The sequence below is a fragment of the Nuphar pumila genome, chromosome 7, assembly GCF_984573655.1.
Source record: "Nuphar pumila chromosome 7, dmNupPumi1.hap1.1, whole genome shotgun sequence".
Taxonomy (NCBI): Eukaryota; Viridiplantae; Streptophyta; class Magnoliopsida; order Nymphaeales; family Nymphaeaceae; genus Nuphar; species Nuphar pumila.
The window spans coordinates 24,278,509-24,286,623 of NC_143255.1; the positions used below are offsets into that span (position 1 = coordinate 24,278,509).

Genomic DNA, 8,115 nt, shown 5'->3' on the forward strand with positions numbered 1-8,115 from the left:
ATATAGTCAGCATTCAAACAAGGCATTCGCCACCTTAGGAAAGGTAAGGATAACTATCCAGCCAAATCTATAAATACCCACTACCAATGGCTTGCTATAACCGTAAGTGAAAGTCTTCAAAGAGAGAGAGAGAGAGATGTCATCCTTTTGCAAAGGTATGGCTTGATGACCATATATTATTCATGTCACATATATAGGTGTATTGCATCAGAACGAAAAGGTTTGTTCTGTAAATTGTAAGTTACTCATGTCATGTAGGTGACATGGTGATCTTCATTTTGTTCTTCGTTGAGGGATGGGACATCCAAATCAAGAATTACATTAGTAAAACATTTTATTACCCTTCTTTGTTTAGAAAAAAAGCCACTTTATTCTTTCAGAAAAATAACATTTTGTTATGTTTGATATATATATATATATATATAGACACACACACACAAACGTGTTGCAATATATTTTTAAAACTTTCTCGAACCCGGCAAGTCATGTACGCATACGTTTCTATATCGGCATAGCTTTCTTTTTTAAATATATTGATTTTTTTTTTAAAGAACAGAATAATATATTTAATATCATGATAGGAAGAATTACAACATGAAAAGAATTGATGAGTAATCAATTCCTAGAAGACGTAATACAAGGAGCCCTCTATATCAAACATCTATCCTAGAGCTGCCCGCCCTGCCTAGATCTTGATTGGGTCATTTCAGCAAGTCTGGGGTCTTTGTGGGGCAGATTTGGACTGCCCCAATTTCAATGCAGTTGTATGGATTTACAGTAACTAGCAATTGTATTATTTCATTGTTTTGCTGCTTTTCTGCTGGACCATGTGATGCTAATGCGAGGGAGATGAAACAATTCAGGTGCAGGTAAGAGCTCTTGGCCAGAATTGGTAGGTGTGTATGGGCAAATTGCAGCAACCACCATTGAGAGGGAGAACCCTAATGTGAAGGCCTTTATTGTTAAAGAAGGCTCAAGCGTAATTCTTAATATTGACTGCAAAAGGGTATGGGTTTGGGTTAGCAAGAGGGATGGGACAGTTATTCAGGTCCCCGGTATAGGGTAAACGGGACGTTTCTATGTAATAACATGCCGACCGTAACTGAATAAATTGGCTTGCTATACAATGTCATGGTTGTGTTACAACAACCTTGTAAGTGCCAATACATTGTAATAAATTAAAATTATTTTGGAAATTTGTTTCTCTATAATCATGTACTGGATTCATAATACAAACTTGTTTCACTATTCATAATTACCTATTAATTTGACAAATCAAATGTTGTATGGTTGGTCCAGCTCTTTAGATATTGATTTCTGAACCGAACCTTCCCTTTGATGGTACTCTCTCTCTCTCTCTCTCTCTCTCTCTCTCTCTCTTGAGCGAAGGAAAAAATTTAATAAAAGGATAATAAGATCATAAGATAGAAGAAGGGAAACCACATTCCTAAAATGCTGGTGAGTGAATAGGTTTTCCACACCTTCATCCAAGCTAAGCTACTTTCCCTTTGAAGGGGTCCAAATCCAAGTCCAGATTGGAATAATATCCAATGAGGTAAGGATGAAACCAACTTCAAAATGTACATGACAATCATGAATACAGTACAAAAAATGAGGATCTGGAATACCGACCAGAGATGAATCCCGAACTAGACCGAGTGACAGGCTGATCAGATTGCACAAGCAAGGCTCTAAAATGCTTGACCTGGCCCAGACTCATTTTTCAAAACACCCATAGAGACTCAAATTCACACAAAATCTTTAATTTTCACAGTACATTCGGTAATGAAGCAAATGAATGTCTCTTGATTTCGAAGATCTCTTGATCATGATATAGTTTAATGGGTTCAGTCAGATCCAGGTATAGTTGTATTATGAATAATTTTGGGTCAGACTCAGACATGGACTGGGTCGTTCAAGGCCTTCTGCTAGCCGTCTTTGTAGGTAAGGCCCGTAACATTAGAATGGACTGTTAGGAATGGGTTTCACACGCACACCCCACACACGCGTTTGACCTGAAAAATTAATAAGTGCAAGTTGTTGTTTTGCTTAATCTGATAAGTAGATATGAGATCCGAAAGCGCCACTAAATGAATTTTGTCTCACCCAGCGTTTACAACCACAAACCCCACCACAAGTGGTGGACGTAAATGCTGAATGAAATTGCTAATCTTACCCAGCGTTTTTCAGGGTCCACTCTGCCAGTGGATACATGTGTTCATTGCATACGATAGAGATACCATGAATAGTGCCACTTAAACAGTTGGTGGCCGTGAAAACTGTTTTGTGGCTGGTGAGGAACTAATTGCTCTTGATTTATGCAAGTGATGACTTCGTGGGTACCCATGCAATTTGTAGTACTTGTACTTTATGTGGCCAGGAATGCCACAATGTGAACATATGGATCGTCCACGCCGAGCACCCATATTTTTGTTGCTTATGTTAAGCTGAACCGCATTCACTTTGAAATCAGTGTTTTTAGCATGAGAAAAGATAGTTGATTTCCTAGAGGCTGCTGCCGGCACCACATCGAGCTTCCCTACTATGCTCATCTACAATCACAAGAGCATCATTTTTTGCAACCGAAGGCAGCGGGTCTTTCAGAAGAATTTGCCCTCTAACGGTGTAGTAGAAATCGTTAAGGCCCATAAAGAATTGGAACACCCTTTCACGCTCTTGTTGTTCTTTCAGTTGCTTAAACACACCACACGTGCATGCTGGTAGTGGGTTGTAGGATGATAGATCACCCTAGAATCCTTTCGGTTTAGAGAAATATGTAGCAACTGGCATTGAGTCTTGGCAGAGATGCACAATGGCATATTGTATTTGATAAATATGGGGAGCAATACTTTAAGAAAATTTCTCATGAAGGTCTAACCACACTTCATCGCTAATTAGCGACGAAAATTTAAGATAAATTAGCGACGAAAGTAACGACAGATAAGTTTTGTCGCTAATTAGCGAGCAAAAATTTGTGATGGACGATATCCATCGCTAATCCGTTGTCAATTCGTCGCTAAACAGTTTAGTGACGGATTAGCGATGGATTAGCAGTGGATATCGTCCATCGCTAATCCATGATTTTCTTGTAGTGTAACTATTACTATTTACTTAATTAATTGCATTAATTTTATAAAAACTAGAAAGATAATTAGTTGGGCACATGAGAACTTGTTAATTATTTCTTTTACCAAATTAGTTGCAGTAATATTATAACAATTAATTAATTAATTTTATTAAAAAAATAACCGACAAATGTGTTTGGGCCAGGCTGGCCCGCTTTACATTGGCCCATTGGGCCAATAGGCTGGGTCAGGGGCGGCTCTTCAGACCCGAGCCTATTAAGAACCCGGTCTGTTAGTAAATGGTCTAAGCCATCTTCGGGTCTGGCCGCAATTTAAACCGGGTGGGCCGATCTCTAAATGGGCCTGGGCCAGGCCAGGCCAGCCCCATGTCCACCCCTAGTAAGGGCCGTAGCATTAGAACGGACGGTTAGGAATTGGTTTCACACGTGCACGTGCATGCACACACCACACATGCAGTTGTCCTGAAAAATTAAAAGTGCAAGTTGTTTTGGCTTAATCTGATAACGTAGATATGTTTAACATGACCAAATTGACAAAGATCGACATTGGATTCTGTTCTTACAATAAATATATATATATCTTTTTAGATCATAAAATTTTGGTGAGATGTAAGTTGCGGATTTTTTAAAAAGTGGGTTTATGCATTAGAATTGGAAGATCCAAAAGCAGACCACTACTAAATGAATCATGTAATTTGGTCTCATGTACGAGGTTAGATGTGCCGATGAGAGAGAGAGAGAGAGAGAGAGAGAGAGAGAGAGAGAGAGAGAGATTTATGGCAATATAATCTGGATCGTCCACTGTGGATTTGTATTTAAGAATTTAACTCATTTTGTATCATTGACGTAAAACCCAAAATAACTCCGCCTGTGTATAACTATTTAGTTATACACTGCCGGTCCCAATCCCGGATAAAGGAGGAGGGTTGCGGTAGGCCAGTGACAACCAACATAAAAACTTAGTCATACCCTATGAATATGAATCAATATTGAGAGATATAGAGAGAGGAACAAAGATTTGCATATGTTTTTTATTGATTTGGAGAAGGCATACAATAGAGTACCTAGGGACGTTCTCTGGTGGACAATGATGAAGAAAGGTGTTTCTCTCAAGTACATTAGTACAATTAAAGATATGTATGAAGGAGTAGTAACCAATGTCCGCACTTGTGGAGGGGTGACAACCAATTTTCCTATAAGGGTTGGGTTACATCAAGGATCTGCTTTAAGCCCTTTCTCTCTCTCTAAAGGAGTGTAGGGGATAGCTGCCAACCGCTTATCCGCGTATGCCCCAGTGGACTGTAGCAAACCTGTTTGCTAAATCACATCCTGTGTTCTCCATACTATTTATTTGCTTAACTTTAACCCAAATGGATTCTATAAAATTATTATTTTTAGTTGGGATTGCAACTTTCAACTAGGGGTGCAACTAGTTTAAAGATCAGGTGCAATATGATTGCACAAATACTTGTGCATTAAGCACCTGATCACCCTTCATCTTGGGGACACGGCCTGTCAGTTGTGGGGCCATGTGCTTAATGCACAAATATTTGTGCAATCATATTGCACCCAACCTGGACTCGTGCAACTAAGTCGTGCATACATATCTGAACCTGATAACCCAAATCGATTATACACAACCCGACCCAATTTTAGTAAATTCATGAGTTCGATCAAATTCAAAATGTAGACCCATAAAAAAAAACGGGTTACATCTTAGGTATTGTAAATAGGGGCGGAGCGAGAAATCCAAGTTTGGGTGTGCACACACACATTATATATATATATATATATATATATATATATATATATATATATATATATATATATATATATATATATATATATATATATATATATATATAATGGTAGTTGCACAACACTTGGGTGTGCAGCTGCGAGTGAAACACTGCTGACGCTCAGCATCTTTTCCGTGCAAAACAGTTGTTCAACATCAAAATCACATAAAAGTGGGCATTTAGCTGGCGGCACAAGCTACCACTAAAGCCCCCCAGGGGATGCACGCTTTATTTTAAAAAAATTGCTTTAGCGTTAGTTTTCAGCGCAGTTAAAGGTCCATTTTTTTGCTGGGACCTTTAATGGTGGTCAAAATTAACCACCTAAAGGACCTTTTTTGTTGTTTTTGATGCTAAACAACATTTTTACGGGAAAAAGATGTTGGGTGGCAGTGTTTCACCAGTGGTTGCGCTCCAACACATCATTATATATATAGTAGCACCTAATCGTCAGACGTGTTGGGCATCCGACGCAGGTTGAGCATGCCCAACATGTGTCCATCAATGTTTTTTGCTTTGCAAACACTACAAGAAACCTGTGGATTAACGACGACCTAAATCCGTCGCTAAACAGTTTAGCGATGGATTAACGTTGGATTGGAGATGGATAGATTTCATTGCAGAATTTTCGATGCTAAGTAGCGACAAAAATTATCCGTCGCTACTTTCGTTGCTAATTTGCGTTGGATTAGCGACGGACATGATCTATCGTGAGTCCTTCGCTATTTTAAATTAGCGATGGATACTATCCGTTGCTAAATTTAAAAAAAAAAAAAAATTTTACTCCCTGACGATGCGTTCTTCAATAAGGAGCAATTTTTTTGCAGAGGACCGTCGGCCCACCACCACCACCTCCCTCTCTTCTGACAGTCACGCCCTCCTCTCCCTCCTCCCAACGGCCCAGCTCTCTGACCCCATCCTCACCTCCTGAAACCCTTCCCAGCCAACCCCATGCTCCTGGCAGGGCATCACCTGCTCCCCCAACGGCCCCGTCACCTCACTCAGCATCCCCTCCACCTTCCTCAACTCCACCCTCCCCCCACTGCTCTCCTCCCTCACCTCCCTCCAGCTCCTCAACCTCTCTGCCACCAACCTCTCTGGCACCATCGATCCCCCCCCCCCCCCCAAACTCGGCGACCTCCCCTCCCTCCACCTCCTCGACCTCAGCTCTCCATCCCTTCTCAACTCGGCCGCTTGGCCTCCCTCTAGATCCTCCTCCTCAACTCCAACCGCCTCTCTGGTCCCATTCCGTCCCAGTTAGGCGACCTCACCCACCTCTGTATCCTCTGCAACGCCCGCAATGCTTGTCTGTCGACCTGAAACCATAACCCCCACGAAATCGTTAGGCCAAAAATGAAAAACCATGCTCGAAAAAAATACTTACCGGGCCCCAGGTGGGACGGTTTAAATCTCAGTCGGTTTAAATTTCGAAAGGGGATGGGGGGAGGGAAAATTTCGCACCCCAGATGGGACGATTTAAATAAAAAATTAGCGACAAAATTAGCAAGGGAATTTTTCCGTCGCTAATTAGCGACGGATTAGCGACGAAAAAATTCTCTCGCTAATTCTGTCGCTAATTAGTGACATAAAAATTCCTTCGCTAATTAACATTTTTTGTAGTGTTTTGGCGACAAAAAAAATGTTCTCGTTAATCCATTTCTAATTAGCGACAGATTTAGCGAGGAAGATATTTTTGTCGCTAATTTTGCAAATATTTCAGATGTTAGCGACAGATAGTTTTATCTCGCTAATCTATCGCAAATTTGTGACGAAAAAAATCCATCACAAATTTTTGTCATTAATTAGCATTTTTCTTGCAGTGAAATGTATGCAAAAATATGTATATATAGTATGACATTCAGAAATTACTATGTAAATCTCTTTTAGGTAATTAATCGTAAAAGAAGTTTGCAAATATAAGGATATTCACACATATATAGTATGGTATTTATGAGCTACCATGTGAATCTCCTTCAAATAATTAATTGTTAAAGAGGTTTGTCGATGTGTAAAAAAAATCGCATATATATAGTTCAACATTCGCTAGTTACCATGTTAATCTCATTTATTTAATTGAACGTTAAGGAGGTCTGCAAATGTGTATGGACATTCACATATATATAGTACAACATTTGTGATCTACCATGTGAATCTTCTTTAAATAACTGATCATTAATAATGTATGCAAATATGTGAAAATATTCACACATATCTAGTCCCACATTTGCAAGTTATCATGTCAATCTCCTTTTAAGTAACTTAAGGAGGTTTGCAAATGTGTGAGAAAATTCATATATATATAGTATGACATTTGTGAGCTACCATTTGAATCTCCTTTTAAGTAATTGATCATCAAGGAGATCCGCAAATATGTTGGCATAGTTACTTAAAAGAGATTTGCATGGTAGTGCACGAATGTCGTATTATGTAATCTCCATCACATTTGTAGACCTCCTTGACAATTAGTTGTCTAAAGAAGATTCACATGGTAGCTCATAAATGGCATACTATATATATATATACAAATTTCTCCGCACATTTGTAAACCTTCTTGATAATCAATTACTTAAAAAGAGATTTGCATGGCAGCTTGCGAATTTCATACTATATATATGCAATTTTTTCACACAGATCTCCTTGACGATAAGTTACTTAAATGAGACTCAAATGATAGTTCGTGAATGGTGTACTATATATATATATATATATATATATATATATATGAATTTCTTCACCTCCTTTACAATCATTACTTAAAGGAGATTCACATGTTAGCACACTAACTTTAAAAAGTTGATTAGTGTGAAGGGTAAAAATGTCCTAAAAAATTAAGCATTTGCAAATTTGGACGTGAGCGGATTTCCAAAAACTGAGCATTTCAAGAAACGTGTCATTTGCTCATACAATATGGTCAGTTTTCGTTTTTATTTCAACTTGAAATGATTAATCGGAATTGAGAAATAATTTTTAGAATTAGATTGGGTCTACAAATTTCATTCATACCGGACCCTCGTTAGATTGGGTTATGTTTGGGTCTAACTTTAAGGCTTGTTTCAAAATGGGTTCTGAAAAGACCCAACCTGCTTACATCCTTACTTCCAACATCTTAATTAATCCTCGATTTCAAACCTAGAGGTCAACATGGGACAGGTTAACCGATCGTCTTTCAAGTGCAAGCTTGATTAAAGTCGAGCCTGGACTCACACATTACTTGTATTCTTGTTGTCTTTATTT

General features: G+C 38.8%; 1 long non-coding RNA gene across 1 annotated transcript; it reads left to right on the top strand.

Annotated features, from left to right (window-relative positions):
* The first annotated feature begins 521 nt into the window (after positions 1–521).
* Positions 522–986, top strand: LOC149831557 (uncharacterized). Its single transcript, XR_016433297.1, has 2 exons — positions 522–764; positions 864–986. It is a non-coding gene; the product is annotated as an uncharacterized LOC149831557 (long non-coding RNA).
* The last annotated feature ends 7,129 nt before the right edge of the window (positions 987–8,115 follow it).